The sequence below is a fragment of the Tiliqua scincoides genome, chromosome 9 (assembly GCF_035046505.1).
Source record: "Tiliqua scincoides isolate rTilSci1 chromosome 9, rTilSci1.hap2, whole genome shotgun sequence".
Lineage (NCBI taxonomy): Eukaryota > Metazoa > Chordata > Lepidosauria > Squamata > Scincidae > Tiliqua > Tiliqua scincoides.
This window is the reverse complement of record NC_089829.1, coordinates 27,858,567-27,877,611: the sequence shown is the minus strand read 5'-3', so window position 1 is coordinate 27,877,611 and position 19,045 is coordinate 27,858,567. Positions and strand designations below refer to the sequence as shown.

Sequence of the window (19,045 nt, the reverse complement as noted above, 5' to 3'; positions counted from 1 at the left end):
GGTGAATGCCTGTAACTTCAGACCAGCATATTAAACAATGAGCTCTTACTGTAAATATTGTTTTACACTTGGATGGGCAAGACATGTCCTTTTCTTATCAGAGAGACGGTGTGAATTCTAAATTACTATTTAATTGAGGAACTGCAATTGCTGGTTTTATCTTCTTTTGTTTTGTCATTATAAAATGTGCCTGAATGCTGATGGCAAAGCTCAGGGGAGCTCACAGGAAGAAGAAAAAAAATCTGTCTTTTCTTATTCTTACCCCTCCATTCTTCCCTCCTTTGCTTGATTGAATCCCACTCTTTCAATGGAATAAAGATATTTTATTAGCAGTGAAAGGTGAAAGCTGGAATGTGATTTGAGTAAAGGATGGCAGCAGGGAGCGCACATCAATTGTAACATAAGTGAAGGTGGATCAGAGCTGTGTGAGTGGGCTTGGATGTCCAGCCTCCAGCAAGTGGAGTTGGAACCCTCCTACCAGAGCCATTGCCTTTCTGGTGGAAGCGGTATGCTTCCTAAGAACATAAGAAGCCCCACATATCAGGCCAAAGGCCCATCTAGTCCAGCTTCCTGTAACTCACAGTGTCCCACCAGATGCCTCAGAGAGCACACACAAGACAACAACAGACCTGCATCCTGTTGCCACTCCCTTACACCTGGCATTCTGATGTAGCCTACTTCTAAAACCAGGAGGTTGCACTAAGCCATCATGGCTTGTAACCTGTGATGGACTTTTCGTCTATCAATCTGTCCAACCCCCTTTTAAAGGCATCTAGGCCAGGTGCCATTACCGCATCCTGTGGCAAGGAATTCCGCAGACTAATTAAATACTGGGTAAAGAAATATTTTATTTTGTCTGTTCTAACTCCCGACACAATTTTAGTGGATGTCCTGAAACCCGTGCCAAGTCCCTCCACTCTTTCTCCATTCCCCACATAAAACTTCCCCTTCCCGTCAGCAGATTTTATCTTGTACTGCATTAATCTTTGTTAGGCAAAAGAGCTAAAATATTTGTAGCTTTTCACAGTGCCTTGGCAACACCAGATCTCTCTCTCTCTCTCTCTCTCTCTCTCTCTCTCTCTCACACACACACACACACACACACACACACACACACACACACACACACGTCTTAGTACAGGCAGCTTCATATGTCCTGGGAATGTAGCCTCACAATATCAGGGTACACCCTTATGAATATAGGTCTTCATATACTCTGGGTCTGGCAGTGCATTTTGTCCCCAAGAAGCAGATATCTAATTCTGGCTTCGGGTCAATAGGGTGGTGCTATATGATATCGGATCCACCTTTTCCAGTGCATGACAAGAAAAAGAATTGCCGCTGTTATCTGTTTAATCATTTTAAACTTCTAGTCTCCTTCCCTTGGTTCTTTGTCTGCTATCCTTACCCAGACTTGGGGCCCAGCTGCATTCCTCTAGTTGGGTCTAGCAGATTTGGAAGTCAGAATCCCACCATCTATGCCCCTGAAGGATTCATCATTCCTGCTAGCCAGATCACATGCCCAAAACATTCTTCTGCAAAGCAACAATGCCATGCCTTTTCTGATGCAGAAACGGCCAATGACACAATGTCCCAACATGCAGAAGAGATGTTTGAAACCAGTAAACAATAAATATTTAATTAGCTGACCATTTATACAATCGCAGCAGGCAGCAATTAATCACCGGCTTTTCATTTTGCATTCATTGACTTGTCAATCAGAGTAACTTCAGAGTTACAAGTCAGCCAACGGCTTGGCCACACAGCCTATAATGAGATCGGATTGTGTTGTGTTGATCTCATTCTTTGATCTAAACCTCTGTTTCCTTCTGGTCTAGCACAGATCATTGCTACAGTTCAAGCAACTGCTTATGGACTGAATATGCATTTTAGAATCTCATTTTCGTGTGTGTGTGGTTTTTTTAAAATTCCTTCTCTGAATACAAAACATCATGTCATAGCTTGCAAAACTTTTTATCTCCAAATTTTGAACAGAGCACCATGAATGCTAAGTTTGCTACAGCTTTCTATTCTATCATTTCATTCAGGTGTTTCTATACACATGCCAGATTACACAGGCCAACACACATTTTGCTTCCTTAAATGTTATACCAATTCCTGGGTATATTTGGGGTGCTGATTCCAAAAATGGCATCCATTTTGCCCTATCACTTCTAGTTTTGGAGATATAGTATAGCCTCATGAGTAAATGGTTCAAGCAGCATCCTCATGAGGAAACCTACACCATGGCTTCCTCACGAGGAAGCTGCTTGAACCATTCACTAATTAGGCTATACTATATCTCCAAAACTAGACTTGATAGGGCAAAACAGATGCCATTTTTGGAATCAGCACCCCAAATTCATATCAAACCACCATAAAGTTCGGGGAAAACTTTTCTGACCCTCAATTTTGTAGGCCTGTATTATCAAGGCACTGCCTCAATGAAACACTGCAACATGGCAGGAGTTGTGTGGAACCCAGAGTTTATATATATACTTGTATCACAAGACATTTTGTGATATTTTACCAATGTGCAAAAGCATGCATGCATGTCAGTAAAACGTCACACACAAAGTCTTGATGCAATCAAGGTTAAACCTAATCTAAGTTAGAACATAACCTAAACAGGTCAGTAAATTGGGACACAGGATCTAGAGAGCAATAAATAATTAAACAAACCCAAATAAAAACTAGCTTGAGGTTACAAAAACAGTCCAGCCTAAGAGAACAGAACTAGGAGGGAAAGGACCTAGGAAGGGCCAATTCCCAACCCATTAAGAGCCCCATTAGGCTAATCCAAGCAGTCCATTCAGGAGCCTGCAGAGTAGGTCACGCCCATCAGCAGCCATTTGCCTTCCTGAGCTTTTGTAAACTCACCTGGGAAGGCCAGCCCCCTTTCAATCAGGAAGGAAGGAGGGGGGAGGGGCCAGCCAGGAGTATAAAGCTAGGCAGGCCATCGCGTGAGGCTCTCTGCAGACGCGTGTGGCCTCTGGGAACCAAGTGCCTCTGGGAACTAAAAGTGCCAGGTAAGGCACAAGAGTTTAGCATCTGGGCGAGTTCAGCAGCAGGGCGAGGAGGCCAGGGCCCCATACACTGCCCTTCCTCTTCCCTTGAGAAGAGGGCTGCTATCCAGTGTACGGTTTTTAAAAGGACCCCTAAATAAAACAACAACAACAACAACAAAAAAGCTATGCAGTCAGACAGCCAGCAGCAGAGTGGGGGCTATCCAGTGTTCTGCATTGAGTGCCACATGTATGATTATATGCCTCTGGGGCATAAGTCATGGGTGTGTCCTCGGTGCAAGGAGCTCCAGGCTCTCAGGGAACGCGTCCGCTCCCTTGAAGCCTTGGTGGCCGACCTGGAGAAGCGCAGGCAGCCAGAGGAGGACCGTGGGGAGACTTCTGGGGACGATCAGGCTTCGTCCCAACCTCAGGCGTGCAGCTCCTCGGCTGCCCGGGTGGGAAGTCTCGGGACTGGAGGACGTCATCCTGGAGAGGAGGGAAACAATCCCCTAGGGGGGATCCCTTCTCCAGGAGATGGGCCCGTATCCGAGTGCACTCGGGATACTCCTCGGTGGGAGGGGGGTCGGGGGCTTCTTGTAGTGGGGGATTCGATTATTAGAAACATAGAGAGGGGGGTTTGCGACGGATGTGAGGACCGCATGGTGACTTGCCTGCCTGGTGCGAAGGTTGCGGACATCACTTCTCGTCTAGACAGGCTAGTAGACAGTGCTGGGGGAGAGGTAGCGGCTGTGGTGCATGTCGGCACCAACGACGTGGGCAAGTGTAGCTGGGAGGTCCTGGAGGCCAAATTTAGGCTATTAGGCAGGAAGCTGAAAGCCAGGACCTCAAAGGTAGCGTTCTCTGAAGTGCTACCTGTTCCACGCGCAGGGCCAGCTAGGCAGGCGGAGATCAGGGGTCTCAATGCGTGGATGAGACGGTGGTGTAGGGAGGAGGGGTTTAGATTCGTTAGGCACTGGGGAACGTTTTGGGACAAGCGGGGCCTGTACAAGAGGGACGGGCTCCATTTGAACCAGAATGGAACCAGACTGCTGGCGCATAACATTAAAAAGGTGGCAGAGCAGCTTTTAAACTGATCCCTGGGGGAAGGCCGACAGGAGCCGAGGGGCATCCGGTTCGGGACTCCTCATCCCTATGGGATGAGGATGGGGAGGTTAGAGAACAACAAGACAAAGGCAGGGTAGGAGAAGAAATTGGGAAAGGTAGGGAGATGGGATGTGATAGACAGTTTGGCACAATGAGAGGATGCGGGGACAAAGGAGCGAATAAGCAGCCCATCCTGGGGCATTCCATGTATAAATGCTTTTATGCGAATGCCCGAAGTCTACGAGCAAAAGTGGGAGAACTGGAATGTCTGGTGACAAGGGAAAATATTGACATAGTGGGCATAACGGAAACCTGGTGGAATGCGGAGAATCAGTGGGATACCGCAATCCCGGGCTATAAACTCTACAGGAGGGACAGGCAGGGGCGTGTTGGAGGTGGGGTGGCCCTTTATGTTAAGGAAGGGATAGAATCCAGCAAAGTAGAGATTGAAGGTGGGTCCGACTCCACCGTAGAATCTCTGTGGGTTAAATTACCAGGCTTGAGCAGCGATGTAATACTGGGGGTGTGCTATCGTCCTCCAGACCAGAAATCTGATGGGGACCTTGAAATGAGGAAACAGATCAGGGAGGTGACAAGGAGGGACAGGGTTGTAATCATGGGGGACTTCAATTATCCTCATATTGACTGGGTCAATTTGTGTTCTGGTCACGATAAGGAAACCGGATTTCTTGACGTGCTAAATGACTGTGGCTTAGATCAGCTAGTCACGGAGCCCACCAGAGGACAGGTGACTCTGGATTTAATTTTGTGCGGTACGCAGGACCTGGTTAGAGATGTAAACGTTACTGAGCCATTGGGGAACAGTGATCATGCTGCGATCCGTTTTGACGTGCACGTTGGGGGAAGAATACCAGGCAAATCTCTAACAAAAACCCTTGACTTCCGACGGGCGGACTTCCCTCAAATGAGGAGGCTGGTTAGAAGGAGGTTGAAAGGGAGGGTAAAAAGAGTCCAGTCTCTCCAGAGTGCATGGAGGCTGCTTAAAACAACAGTAATAGAGGCCCAGCAGAGGTGTATACCGCAAAGAAAGAAGGGTTCCACTAAATCCAGGAGGGTGCCCGCATGGCTAACCAGCCAAGTTAGAGAGGCTGTGAAGGGCAAGGAAGCTTCCTTCCGTAAATGGAAGTCTTGCCCTAATGAAGAGAATAAAAAGGAACATAAACTGTGGCAAAAGAAATGTAAGAAGGTGATAGGGGAGGCCAAGCGAGACTATGAGGAACGCATGGCCAGCAACATTAAGGGGAATAATAAAAGCTTCTTCAAATATGTTAGAAGCAGGAAACCCGCCAGAGAAGCGGTTGGCCCTCTGGATGGTGAGGGAGGGAAAGGGGAGATAAAAGGAGACTTAGAGATGGCAGAGAAATTAAATGAGTTCTTTGCATCTGTCTTCACGGCAGAAGACCTCGGGCAGATACCGCTGCCCGAACGGCCCCTCCTAACCGAGGAGTTAAGTCAGATAGAGGTTAAAAGAGAAGATGTTTCAGACCTCATTGATAAATTAAAGATCAATAAGTCACCGGGCCCTGATGGCATACACCCAAGGGTTATTAAGGAATTGAAGAATGAAGTTGCAGATCTCTTGACTAAGGTATGCAACTTGTCCCTCAAAACGGCCATGGTGCCAGAAGATTGGAGGATAGCAAATGTCACGCCTATTTTTAAAAAGGGAAAGAGGGGGGACCCGGGAAACTATAGGCCGGTCAGCCTAACATCCATACCGGGTAAGATGGTGGAATGCCTCATCAAAGATAGGATCTCAAAACACATAGACGAACAGGCCTTGCTGAGGGAGAGTCAGCATGGCTTCTGTAAGGGTAAGTCTTGCCTCACGAACCTTATAGAATTCTTTGAAAAGGTCAACAGGCATGTGGATGCGGGAGAACCCGTGGACATTATATATCTGGACTTTCAGAAGGCGTTTGACACGGTCCCTCACCAAAGGCTACTGAAAAAACTCCACAGTCAGGGAATTAGAGGACAGGTCCTCTCATGGATTGAGAACTGGTTGGAGGCCAGGAAGCAGAGAGTGGGTGTCAATGGGCAATTTTCACAATGGAGAGAGGTGAAAAGCGGTGTGCCCCAAGGATCTGTCCTGGGACCGGTGCTTTTCAACCTCTTCATAAATGACCTGGAGACAGGATTGAGCAGTGAAGTGGCTAAGTTTGCAGATGACACCAAACTTTTCCGAGTGGTAAAGACCAGAAGTGCTTGCGAGGAGCTCCAGAAGGATCTCTCCAGACTGGCAGAATGGGCAGCAAAATGGCAGATGCGCTTCAATGTCAGTAAGTGTAAAGTCATGCACATTGGGGCAAAAAATCAAAACTTTAGATATAGGCTGATGGGTTCTGAGCTGTCTGTGACAGATCAGGAGAGAGATCTTGGGGTGGTGGTGGACAGGTCGATGAAAGTGTCGACCCAATGTGCGGCAGCAGTGAAGAAGGCCAATTCTATGCTTGGGATCATTAGGAAGGGTATTGAGAACAAAACGGTTAGTATCATAATGCCGTTGTACAAATCGATGGTAAGGCCACACCTGGAGTATTGTGTCCAGTTCTGGTCGCCGCATCTCAAAAAAGACATAGTGGAAATGGAAAAGGTGCAAAAGAGAGCGACTAAGATGATTACGGGGCTGGGGCACCTTCCTTATGAGGAAAGGCTACGGCGTTTGGGCCTCTTCAGCCTAGTAAAGAGACGCTTGAGGGGGGACATGATTGAGACATACAAAATTATGCAGGGGATGGACAGAGTGGCTAGGGAGATGCTCTTTACACTCTCACATAATACCAGAACCAGGGGACATCCACTAAAATTGAGTGTTGGGCGGGTTAGGACAGACAAAAGAAAATATTTCTTTACTCAGCGCGTGGTCGGTCTGTGGAACTCCTTGCCACAGGATGTGGTGCTGGCGTCTAGCCTAGACGCCTTTAAAAGGGGATTGGACGAGTTTCTGGAGGAAAAATCCATTATGGGGTACAAGCCATGATGTGTATGCGCAACCTCCTGATTTTAGGAATGGGTTAAGTCAGAATGCCAGATGTAGGGGAGAGCACCAGGATGAGGTCTCTTGTTATCTGGTGTGCTCCCTGGGGCATTTGGTGGGCCGCTGTGAGATACAGGAAGCTGGACTAGATGGGCCTATGGCCTGATCCAGTGGGGCTGTTCTTATGTTCTTATGTTCTTATGTTCTAATCATATATTTGATCACATCACTTTGTTGCAGTGTTTTATCAATGCACGGAAAACATATTGGTCATAGTGAGGGAGGGAAGAAAGCTGGAAATGAAAGAAGCTGAAATCTGAAACCTGAAATTGGGCACACCTCAACTTGAAGAAGTAATTTTAGAAATTCATCTAGTTAAAAACGGGGATTCAGGAGGTGCAGAGATCAGGGCAGAATGAATGCATGGAATAATAAAGGCATGGGAGAAATCCTGACCTCCCCATGTAAAACCAGTACAAAACAAGTCCACCATGCTGCAGATCACTCAGAAAGAAGTGCAGTCCTAAAAAACAGATCAAATTCACATGCTGCTTTAAACACCACATAATGCATTGTAAAGCTTAATTTTAAAGCAAGACAGCTTAAAAGCTTTACGGGTTTGATTGATGAGTCATCCCAGCTGTATTGATGGCTGATGGCTTTTTCGGAACCTGTTATTCCTGCTTTGTATTGCTTACAATGAAGTTAGGAACAGTGATATATTTTACAAAACAGCTTCGGCATGATTATACTGCAGTGGCATAGACAAATAATGGTGATGTGCAAACGACAGCATTTCATTCGAAATGGCTTCTAGAGATTATAAATGAATGGATCCCATCCTTGTTTGTCAGAGTTGTACCCAGGAAACAGGAACTCGCAAAGGAATGTCCCTGGTCTAGTGAGAAGGAAGACCTGGAAGAGCAAGGGAAGATCAGGAATTCCTGGTAGATCTCTGAGGAACTGCAGAAGTTCAGCAAGAGATTCTGACTCCCATTAGTTTAACAATTTTAAGTAAGGAAAGAAAAAAAAAAACATTCTCTCAATGCTAACAAGGAAAAAATTTAGTCAAAGAACATCAAGGAATATATATATGCACCATTGTGAGCAACAGAAAGAGAAGGAAAGTTAACATACCAATTTGTTCTCTACTCTGCAGCTTAATGAAAATTGACAGTGGAGTGACCGTTGGGTTTTTGGAGTGCAGTTTATATCTGGGTCTTAATCAACCAAGCTTGCACAATTCAAGCATTCATAACAGACTCATCCAACAACAGTGATACAGCTTGGACAACACAGTTTGCTGCCTAGGTTTCCACAAATGGTGCCACTTCCTAGCAGAAATGTCCATATGTCTGCAGTATCATCCGAAGATCAGGTCACTTGCTTCATGCTCGTGAAGCTAAGAGAAGTTTTCTTCAGCATGACTTCATATAGTATATGCCATATTCATTTATTGTTTTTTGTCCTACCCTGTTGCTGCTATTCCTTTGGCCTTATATGGAGAGTTCCAGTGCCAGATTGATACATCTCTGAAAAACATGGACAACCTTAGTAGAAAATCTACATCACATTGACATTGACAATAGAATTCCCAGGATTCTATTGTCATCCAACTGGTATAAACTGAGGACAGGATGGTGCTGTGAATTATGAACTAGGAAGGCTCTGGGCCTGACCACTGTCATATCAACTCACTATTGTCATTAACTTCCTGCTTTTTCATCATTCTTTCTCCTCCCTCTAGCCTAGGATCTGGAATTCCTTTGCCCAGGAAGTGTGATTGGCACAATCATCACCTGATTTCAGAAGGGTGGTAAAGATTTACAGTCCTCATCATACACAAATTTGCTACATCATTCAGAGACCCAGGGCCCAAACATATCCAATTTTCCAGTGCGAGTGTAGCCGTGCCAAGGGGCTGTGCGCTGCGTCCTGTGCTGGGGAGGCAGTCACAGAGGTCTTTTCAAGGTATGGGAAGATTGGTTCCCTTACCTCAGGGCTGCAATACAGCTACACTGGTGCTGGAATGTTGGATAGGATTGGGTCCTTACTCTCCTGATTTTAGATAATGTGCCTGTTCCCCCCTAGGGAATCCGTAGGGTACCCCTTGCACCAAACCCCATTGATCCCATAGGATAAATTGTTAACTACATGTGAATGTGCTATCTGCTAAGGTTTCCCAGAACCTAACCCCAACGGATAATGAGAACTGACTGTATTTATTTCATTTCATACTAATTCTGTTCTCTTGCTTCCAGTTTTTTTGATTACGCTTCCAGCTTAAATTTTGAACTTTGATTCTGATCATATACGTCTCTGTTTTGTGTAACTTCTTGTTTTGTGTTGTGTGTGTATTTACATTTTAAATCTACCATTGTGAGCTGAAGGCCACTTAAATATGGTAGAGTTTGAAGACTACAAATATTTTAAATAAGAAATAGTTCTTCTTGCAAGGTAAAATGCAGTGATCAAGCTTATCCTCAGATGGTGTATTGGAAGATCTGGTGAGGAGGTAGATGTGGTATCAGCAGTGGCCCCTTTAAGGGTAAGGCCTGGGCATCCAGCAGAGTGTGCTGCACAGCTGCAGCCACTTGAAGGCAATAGGGCCCTCAGGGATATAAGGAGCACCTGAGGCAGGAAGGGTTTGTGGTTAGCAGAAGGAGGAAAGCTTGAGGAAGGACAGACTGGATTAATGGACTAAGGCAGGGGTGTCCAAAGTTTTTGGCAGGAGGGCCACATCATCTCTCTGACACTGTGTCAGGGGTGTGGGGAAAAAAAGAATTAATTTACATTTCAAATTTGAATAAATTTACATATGTTTACATAAATGAATATATTAAAGATGAACTTATATGAGTGAATGAAGGTCTTGCAATAGCTCAAGGCCTATAAAAGGCCTTGCACAAAGCAAGGCTGGCCTTTCATTTTCTGCTGCTACTGCATCACAGATGGGAAACAGCAAGCAGTGGAGGGAGCCCTCATTCCACAGCTCACGCAAGAGGTCAAACAGTTGCCCTCATGCTGAGAGCAGTTGCATGGGGCCAGTGTGGGCTCCAACAAATCACCAGAGGGCCAGAGGCTCATTGGAGATGGGGAGCTCCCTGAGGGCCGCATTTAGAGGCCTTGAGGGCTGCAAGTGGCCGCAGGGCCGGGGTTTGGGCACCCCTGGACTAAGGAGCTGATGGCTAATGGACTTCTGGAACTGCTGATGGACTGATGTGTGAATGGACTTTGGAAGCTGCTGGATCAGAAACTACTGGAGACACTAAGACTGGTGTTTGGCTGCTGTGCCCAAGACCTGCTGAGGACCAAGGGGCTGCTGTAGTGGTGGGAGGCTGCTGGCAGGAAGGAGGACCTCTGTAGGTTAAACAGGCAAGCTACCCTGGTGGTGGTGTCCAGCAGTACTGCAGGGCAGAACCAGGGTCATTTTTGAGGAAAGAAGGGGTGCTAATTAGCTAAAAGTGGGCATAATTCTCCAGGCGGAGCTTGGGCTGGGAATCTGGCAGAACAGATGGCAGCAGTAGAATCTGGCAGAATTCTGGGGAAACATTATGGATGGGTGGCCACCATTTCTTTTTCCTGAAAGCCCTCCTCTGCGCGATGAGATGTCACCACAGAGTGGGATTGTGTGAAAAGAAATGACATCTGCCATCGAAAAGAGTTATTGCAGCCACCATGAGGACTTCCTTCTTGCTGTGAATCACAGGTGGTGGAGAAAGCAAAACAGGGTGAGTCATTTTGCTCTGTTTGCCAAAGCCATCTCCCAAATTAGATAAATAGATGCAAATAGTGGGGGGAAAGGCGTTAATGCAAAATATGCATGGAAGTCATGTAAAGCCTGGCCATTTGAAAGCTCAAGAAAACAAGAGGAATTACATTTTCGGTGCAGAGCACAGGCTGGCTAAGATGTTAACTGAGGAGCTTCATAGCAGCTTCATGCTGACCTTCTAATAATTCCCCCCCCCCCCATAATCATGTGAAGTATCCAGGTCCTAAAAATACAATTGTGGTGAAGTGTGCTCTTTAATAAGCATTTCTGCATTCAGAAACTATTGACGATTCACTAGTAATGAAATTCATTCATTCAGAATTAAATGATGAATTGCAAATGTAGATACAACATGGATACAGCAGAGTTCGCATATACCAAAATGAAGGTTCCAAAAGACATCGTATTTCCAAAACGGGGTAAGATGCTGCACTGGGTAAATGAAAAATGTTTTGATGCTAATTACCTTTACATCCATTTGGACCAAGACCACACTGATGGGCAGGGACCTAATACTTCTAGCCGCAATGACTTAGGGCCCAAGCCTATCAAACCCAGTGCCGGCGGTATGCTCACACCACTGACGCCGGGTGTTGTAAAAGTGCCACAAGGCACTTTACTGCCAGAGCTTGACATGCAGCACCAGCGCTGAGGCCTGTGCCAGTCGGTGCTAGGCCTCAGCAGCAGTACAACATACCACAGGGACAGCCGGTGTTAAATTTCACCCGCAGCCAGCTGAGTTTTTGTGGTGGGGGAGAGGTGGGAGAGGGCAGAACTGGGTGGAGGGAGGGTGGGGGAGAGGAGGATTGTGCCCGGGACAGAAGCAGAGATGACGGCAGACTGTGCCACTATATCCTATACCCCCTCTCGAGCCCCGAAGACCCTATATGGGCCTCCTCAGTTCTGTGCCAGCAAAATAGCTGGTGCAGTTCCAAGGAGACCCATTGGGGCCACCAGAGCTTTACCTATGGTAAGGGAACAAATGTTCTCTTACTCTGAGGAGACTCTTGCGGTTGCCCCCAACCCCCAGAATACAGTAGTGGCCATTTTGGCACCACTGCGCCTCTGGGTACCAGGGCAGCATAGGATTGGGCTGAAAGGCGGCTGCATAAATGTACATAATCAATCCATGGCTCATGGCCTAACTAATGTTCTTATTAATAAAGCTACCAACAAATTAAGAGCAGCTTAATTCATTAATTTCTTAAGGTTTAAACAACTGAGCACAAAGTCATCAACACACCCAGGCATGCATTTTTGTTTGTTTTATAGTATTGCTTTACATAGTGTTGCTTTGTGGTATTTTATGATTATTGTTGCAAGTCAGCTCGACCTGACATTATGGCAAGGTGGGTTAAATTGTTTGAAAATAGAAATCAATAAAAATAATAGCAGTATGGATTATATACTGAAAAAAAATAGTTGTGACTGATTCCCATTGGAGTTACGATGGATGCAACATCATCATCACCATCAAACTATAGACAAGACTCATAGCAATGATGTTGTGGGTTGGGCTGTTGCTATCTCATCTCCCTTGTGCTTTCTGCAACTAGGAGCCTCTACGGAAAAGAAGATATGGCAGCCTCGGGCTGTTCCTACAGTTGCAGCCCAATGTGTACCCAGGCTCTTCCTGGTGCCCGGGAGTTGTTAATATCAGGTCTCCTGCAGCTTTAAGATCCACCAGCAGCTGCAACCAGAATCCTGATTATTTGGGAGGGAGGCTAATGGTATGTAGCCCTCCTTGAGAGGTCTGAATGTGAACGGAGCATAAAAATCAATCAAATCATAGAGAACAATTTATAAATAAATGCACCATACGTATTCCTTGAAATACAGGCCCCCACCCATTTCCACAAGGAATAGATTCCCTGCCCTGCATACAGAAAGTGTGTGCAAAAATCCCCCCATCATGCAAATTATTCATCTGCTTGGGATTTCAACCTTCCTGTAGCTGTTCCTCACTGGCTCTTTTCTGACTCCAAAATGGAAGCAGGAAGCACACATAGGATCAAAGCAGAGGGCTGAAAATAACACAGCTATAATATCTTTGAACTCTAGCTCATTCTTTTCAGCCCTTTACTTCGCATCTGTGCTTCCTGCTTCCATTTTATAGTCAACAAAGAGCCAAAAAGACCCAGAAACAGTGAAAGGAAGGCTACAATCCCAAGCAGATAAGCAACCAGTGCAATGGGGGTAGGGAGGAATTTTTGAACTGTGGATAATTGAAACCTCAGATACTGGATCAGCAGATTCAGGGGAACACCTGTAATACTTATTTGGTAATAAATATGTGTTTAGAAGATGTGCTTTAGCTGTTTCACTATATATTGTACATTCCTTGGTGCGTTGTACAGAAAGGTAATATAAAACTAACACAAAGAGAAAAATAAATTTGACCTGTTGTGTTTTGGCGCTTAGCCAGAGACTCAAATGCAGCTCTGAGAATACATCTGCACCAGAAGGGGCACAGAAGAGAGGGAATCTCAGGTTAAAGCAGACAAGATTTTAATTTTAGACAAAAGCGCCGCTCTTGGGAAAGTTGGACTCCAACCTGCTTCGCTGTTCCCCAAGCGAGCGCTAAATATTTCAGTGGAGGTATTTCATCAATTATTTCTCATCTACTGTAATAGATGAGCTGTTACCAACCTCTGCTCAGCAGTTCCCTGTTCAGACATCAAGAGGGCTGGAAATGTTGGAGCCCTTTCCAGTTCCCTCACTTAAAGCCAAATCCTATCCTGCACTGGAACAGGAAGGCAGGCTGAACTGCACTGTAACACACACAGGGATGGAACTGGCTGCGGAGCAATCCAGGGCAAGGGGAATTGATTCCCCTTCCCCCAGATAATGTGGCAGCAGCCCAAATTGGGCTACGTGGAACTGCACCATCTAAAGAGGTGGCACAATCTGAGCAACCTGACATCAGGTCAGGCCACCCTGGAGGGGGATTAGGGAGTGGATCCTGGGTCCACTCCCTTCCCGGGCCCAGTTTATCTACAGACCTGCCCACCATCCACTCCCATTCCACCTTTCCCCATTCTCCCCAAACTCCTGTGACAGTCGAGGCAGGCCGTCACATACTTATCCGTCCACCAGCGCATTTGGGACCAATTTGGCCCCCAGAGGCCTACCTCCTACCGTGATGATGCAGAAGTACCTTACAGCACTTTTGTGACACCTAGAGACCAGTGCAGAGACCAGTAATTTTTGCAGAGGACTTTTCAGCAGTGATGGTGGGGAGCACTGGGCCTCCAAGAGGAATTTTATCAGTTTCTTTTGGGCCACTTCCCAAAGGGGGAGGGGAGAGGTGAAACAGAGTGGCAGAGGTTGGTGATGGGGCAACTGTTACCCTGAACATGCCCAATCTCATCTGATCTCGGAAGCTAAGCAGGGTCAGGCCTGGTTAGTACTTGGATGGGAGACCGCCTGGGAATACCGGGTGCTGTAGGCTTATACAATAGTCTTTCGAGACTGAAGGTTTCGAGACAGCCAGCAGCAGAGTGGGGGCTATCCAGTGTTCTGCATCGAGTGCCACATGTATGATTATATGCCTCTGGGCCATAAGTCATGGGTGTGTCCTAGGTGCAAGGAGCTCCAGGCTCTCAGGGAACGCGTCCGCTCCCTTGAAGCCTTGGTGGCCGACCTGGAGAAGCGCAGGCAGCCAGAGGAGGACCGTGGGGAGACTTCCGGGGATGATCAGGCTTCGTCCCAACCTCAGGCGTGCAGCTCCTCGGCTGCCCGGGTGGGAAGTCTCGGGACTGGAGGACGTCATCCTGGAGAGGAGGGAAACAATCCCCTAGGGGGGACCCCTTCTCCAGGGGATGGGCCCGTATCCGAGCGCAATCGGGATACTCCTCGGCAGGAGGGGGGTCGGGGGCTTCTTGTAGTGGGGGATTCGATTATTAGAAACATAGAGAGGGGGGTTTGCGACGGATGTGAGGACCGCATGGTGACTTGCCTGCCTGGTGCGAAGGTTGCGGACATCACTTCTCGTCTAGACAGGCTAGTAGACAGTGCTGGGGGAGAGGTAGCGGCTGTGGTGCATGTCGGCACCAACGACGTGGGCAAGTGTAGCTGGGAGGTCCTGGAGGCCAAATTTAGGCTATTAGGCAGGAAGCTGAAAGCCAGGACCTCAAAGGTAGCGTTCTCTGAAGTGCTACCTGTTCCACGCGCAGGGCCAGCTAGGCAGGCGGAGATCAGGGGTCTCAATGCGTGGATGAGACGGTGGTGTAGGGAGGAGGGGTTTAGATTCGTTAGGCACTGGGGAACGTTTTGGGACAAGCGGGGCCTGTACAAGAGGGACGGGCTCCATTTGAACCAGAATGGAACCAGACTGCTGGCGCATAACATTAAAAAGGTGGCAGAGCAGCTTTTAAACTGATCCCTGGGGGAAGGCCGACAGGAGCCGAGGGGCATCCGGTTCGGGACTCCTCATCCCTATGGGATGAGGATGGGGAGGTTAGAGAACAACAAGACAAAGGCAGGGTAGGAGAAGAAATTGGGAAAGGTAGGGAGATGGGATGTGATAGACAGTTTGGCACAATGAGAGGATGCGGGGACAAAGGAGCGAATAAGCAGCCCATCCTGGGGCATTCCGTGTATAAATGCTTTTATGCGAATGCCCGAAGTCTACGAGCAAAGGTGGGAGAACTGGAATGTCTGGTGACAAGGGAAAATATTGACATAGTGGGCATAACGGAAACCTGGTGGAATGCGGAGAATCAGTGGGATACCGCAATCCCGGGCTATAAACTCTACAGGAGGGACAGGCAGGGACGTGTTGGAGGTGGGGTGGCCCTTTATGTTAAGGAAGGGATAGAATCCAGCAAAGTAGAGATTGAAGGTGGGTCTGACTCCACCGTAGAATCTCTGTGGGTTAAATTACCAGGCTTGAGCAGCGATGTAATACTGGGGGTGTGCTATCGTCCTCCAGACCAGAAATCTGATGGGGACCTTGAAATGAGGAAACAGATCAGGGAGGTGACAAGGAAGGACAGGGTTGTAATCATGGGGGACTTCAATTATCCTCATATTGACTGGGTCAATTTGTGTTCTGGTCACGATAAGGAAACCGGATTTCTTGACGTGCTAAATGACTGTGGCTTAGATCAGCTAGTCACGGAGCCCACCAGAGGACAGGTGACTCTGGATTTAATTTTGTGCGGTACGCAGGACCTGGTTAGAGATGTAAACGTTACTGAGCCATTGGGGAACAGTGATCATGCTGCGATCCGTTTTGACGTGCACGTTGGGGGAAGAATACCAGGCAAATCTCTAACAAAAACCCTTGACTTCCGACGGGCAGACTTCCCTCAAATGAGGAGGCTGGTTAGAAGGAGGTTGAAAGGGAGGGTAAAAAGAGTCCAGTCTCTCCAGAGTGCATGGAGGCTGCTTAAAACAACAGTAATAGAGGCCCAGCAGAGGTGTATACCGCAAAGAAAGAAGGGTTCCACTAAATCCAGGAGAGTGCCCGCATGGCTAACCAGCCAAGTTAGAGAGGCTGTGAAGGGCAAGGAAGCTTCCTTCCGTAAATGGAAGTCTTGCCCTAATGAAGAGAATAAAAAGGAACATAAACTGTGGCAAAAGAAATGTAAGAAGGTGATAGGGGAGGCCAAGCGAGACTATGAGGAACGCATGGCCAGCAACATTAAGGGGAATAATAAAAGCTTCTTCAAATATGTTAGAAGCAGGAAACCCGCCAGAGAAGCGGTTGGCCCTCTGGATGGTGAGGGAGGGAAAGGGGAGATAAAAGGAGACTTAGAGATGGCAGAGAAATTAAATGAGTTCTTTGCATCTGTCTTCACGGCAGAAGACCTCAGGCAGATACCGCTGCCCGAACGGCCCCTCCTAACTGAGGAGTTAAGTCAGATAGAGGTTAAAAGAGAAGATGTTTCAGACCTCATTGATAAATTAAAGATCAATAAGTCACCGGGCCCTGATGGCATCCACCCAAGGGTTATTAAGGAATTGAAGAATGAAGTTGCAGATCTCTTGACTAAGGTATGCAACTTGTCTCTCAAAACGGCCACGGTGCCAGAAGATTGGAGGATAGCAAATGTCACGCCTATTTTTAAAAAGGGAAAGAGGGGGGACCCGGGAAACTATAGGCCGGTCAGCCTAACATCTATACCGGGTAAGATGGTGGAATGCCTCATCAAAGATAGGATCTCAAAACACATAGACGAACAGGCCTTGCTGAGGGAGAGTCAGCATGGCTTCTGTAAGGGTAAGTCTTGCCTCACAAACCTTATAGAATTCTTTGAAAAGGTCAACAGGCATGTGGATGCGGGAGAACCCGTGGACATTATATATCTGGACTTTCAGAAGGCGTTTGACACGGTCCCTCACCAAAGGCTACTGAAAAAACTCCACGGTCAGGGAATTAGAGGACAGGTCCTCTCGTGGATTGAGAACTGGTTGGAGGCCAGGAAGCAGAGAGTGGGTGTCAATGGGCAATTTTCACAATGGAGAGAGGTGAAAAGCGGTGTGCCCCAAGGATCTGTCCTGGGACCGGTGCTTTTCAACCTCTTCATAAATGACCTGGAGACAGGGTTGAGCAGTGAAGTGGCAAAGTTTGCAGATGACACCAAACTTTTCCGAGTGGTAAAGACCAGAAGTGATTGTGAGGAGCTCCAGAAGGATCTCTCCAGACTGGCAGAATGGGCAGCAAAATGGCAGATGCGCTTCAATGTCAGTAAGTGTAAAGTCATGCACATTGGGGCAAAAAATCAAAACTTTAGATATAGGCTGATGGGTTCTGAGCTGTCTGTGACAGATCAGGAGAGAGATCTTGGGGTGGTGGTGGACAGGTCGATGAAAGTGTCGACCCAATGTGCGGCGGCAGTGAAGAAGGCCAATTCTATGCTTGGGATCATTAGGAAGGGTATTGAGAACAAAACGGTTAGTATTATATTGCCGTTGTACAAATCGATGGTAAGGCCACACCTGGAGTATTGTGTCCAGTTCTGGTCGCCGCATCTCAAAAAAGACATAGTGGAAATGGAAAAGGTGCAAAAGAGAGCGACTAAGATGATTACGGGGCTGGGGCACCTTCCTTATGAGGAAAGGCTACGGCGTTTGGGCCTCTTCAGCCTAGAAAAGAGACGCTTGAGGGGGGACATGATTGAGACATACAAAATTATGCAGGGGATGGACAGAGTGTATAGGGAGATGCTCTTTACACTCTCACATAATACCAGAACCAGGGGACATCCACTAAAATTGAGTGTTGGGCGGGTTAGGACAGAAAAAAGAAAATATTTCTTTACTCAGCGCGTGGTCGGTCTGTGGAACTCCTTGCCACAGGATGTGGTGCTGGCGTCTAGCCTAGACGCCTTTAAAAGGGGATTGGACAAGTTTCTGGAGGAAAAATCCATTATGGGGTACAAGCCATGATGTGTATGCGCAACCTCCTGATTTTAGGAATGGGTTAAGTCAGAATGCCAGATGTAGGGGAGAGCACCAGGATGAGGTCTCTTGTTATCTGGTGTGCTCCCTGGGGCATTTGGTGGGCCGCTGTGAGATACAGGAAGCTGGACTAGATGGGCCTATGGCCTGATCCAGTGGGGCTGTTCTTATGTTCTTATGTTCTTATGTTCTTAAGGTTGCCAACCAGGCAGAATGAGTGTAGGGAGGGAGTGAAACAAGGCAAGGGGAGGGTGATGACAGGCAGAAAAGTACTTTGAGCCCAGGCCTACCAGGCTTTCCAATGCAAAGTTCAGGTCTACCCGCCCATGCAGCTTCAGAAGCTAGACACAGTAATATAGAAAACCAAACAAACTCCTAAATCTCTCTGAATTCTTTTTATAGAAAATCTTTCTATAGAAAATTACTGCAGAAAATTAACATCATCGTATTAAGGCTTATGCTGGAATAGAAAGTGTCCTGTGTCCAAAACTTACTTCTGTAGCAGCTGTAGTCTAGCAGCTTATACACTTATACGCTCCTTCATAAGCAGATTCACAAGCCAAAGAGTTACTGTAGCAGGCCGGTTTCCTCCCAGATTGGACACCGTGTTAAAGAGAGTCATGTATGCACTCCTCAGCCTGGCACATATGGCTTGTGGCAACAGCCACTGGCACATGCCCACAGTAGCACCCCCAGCATCCCACACGGGCAGCGAGTCTGGGTTAAATCAGAAGAGGTAAGATCCCAGAAAAGTTC

General features: G+C 47.2%; 1 pseudogene; it reads left to right on the top strand.

Annotated features, from left to right (window-relative positions):
- Positions 1 to 14,219: 14,219 nt before the first annotated feature.
- LOC136660773 (5S ribosomal RNA) lies at positions 14,220 to 14,333 on the top strand (annotated as a pseudogene).
- Positions 14,334 to 19,045: the final 4,712 nt, after the last annotated feature.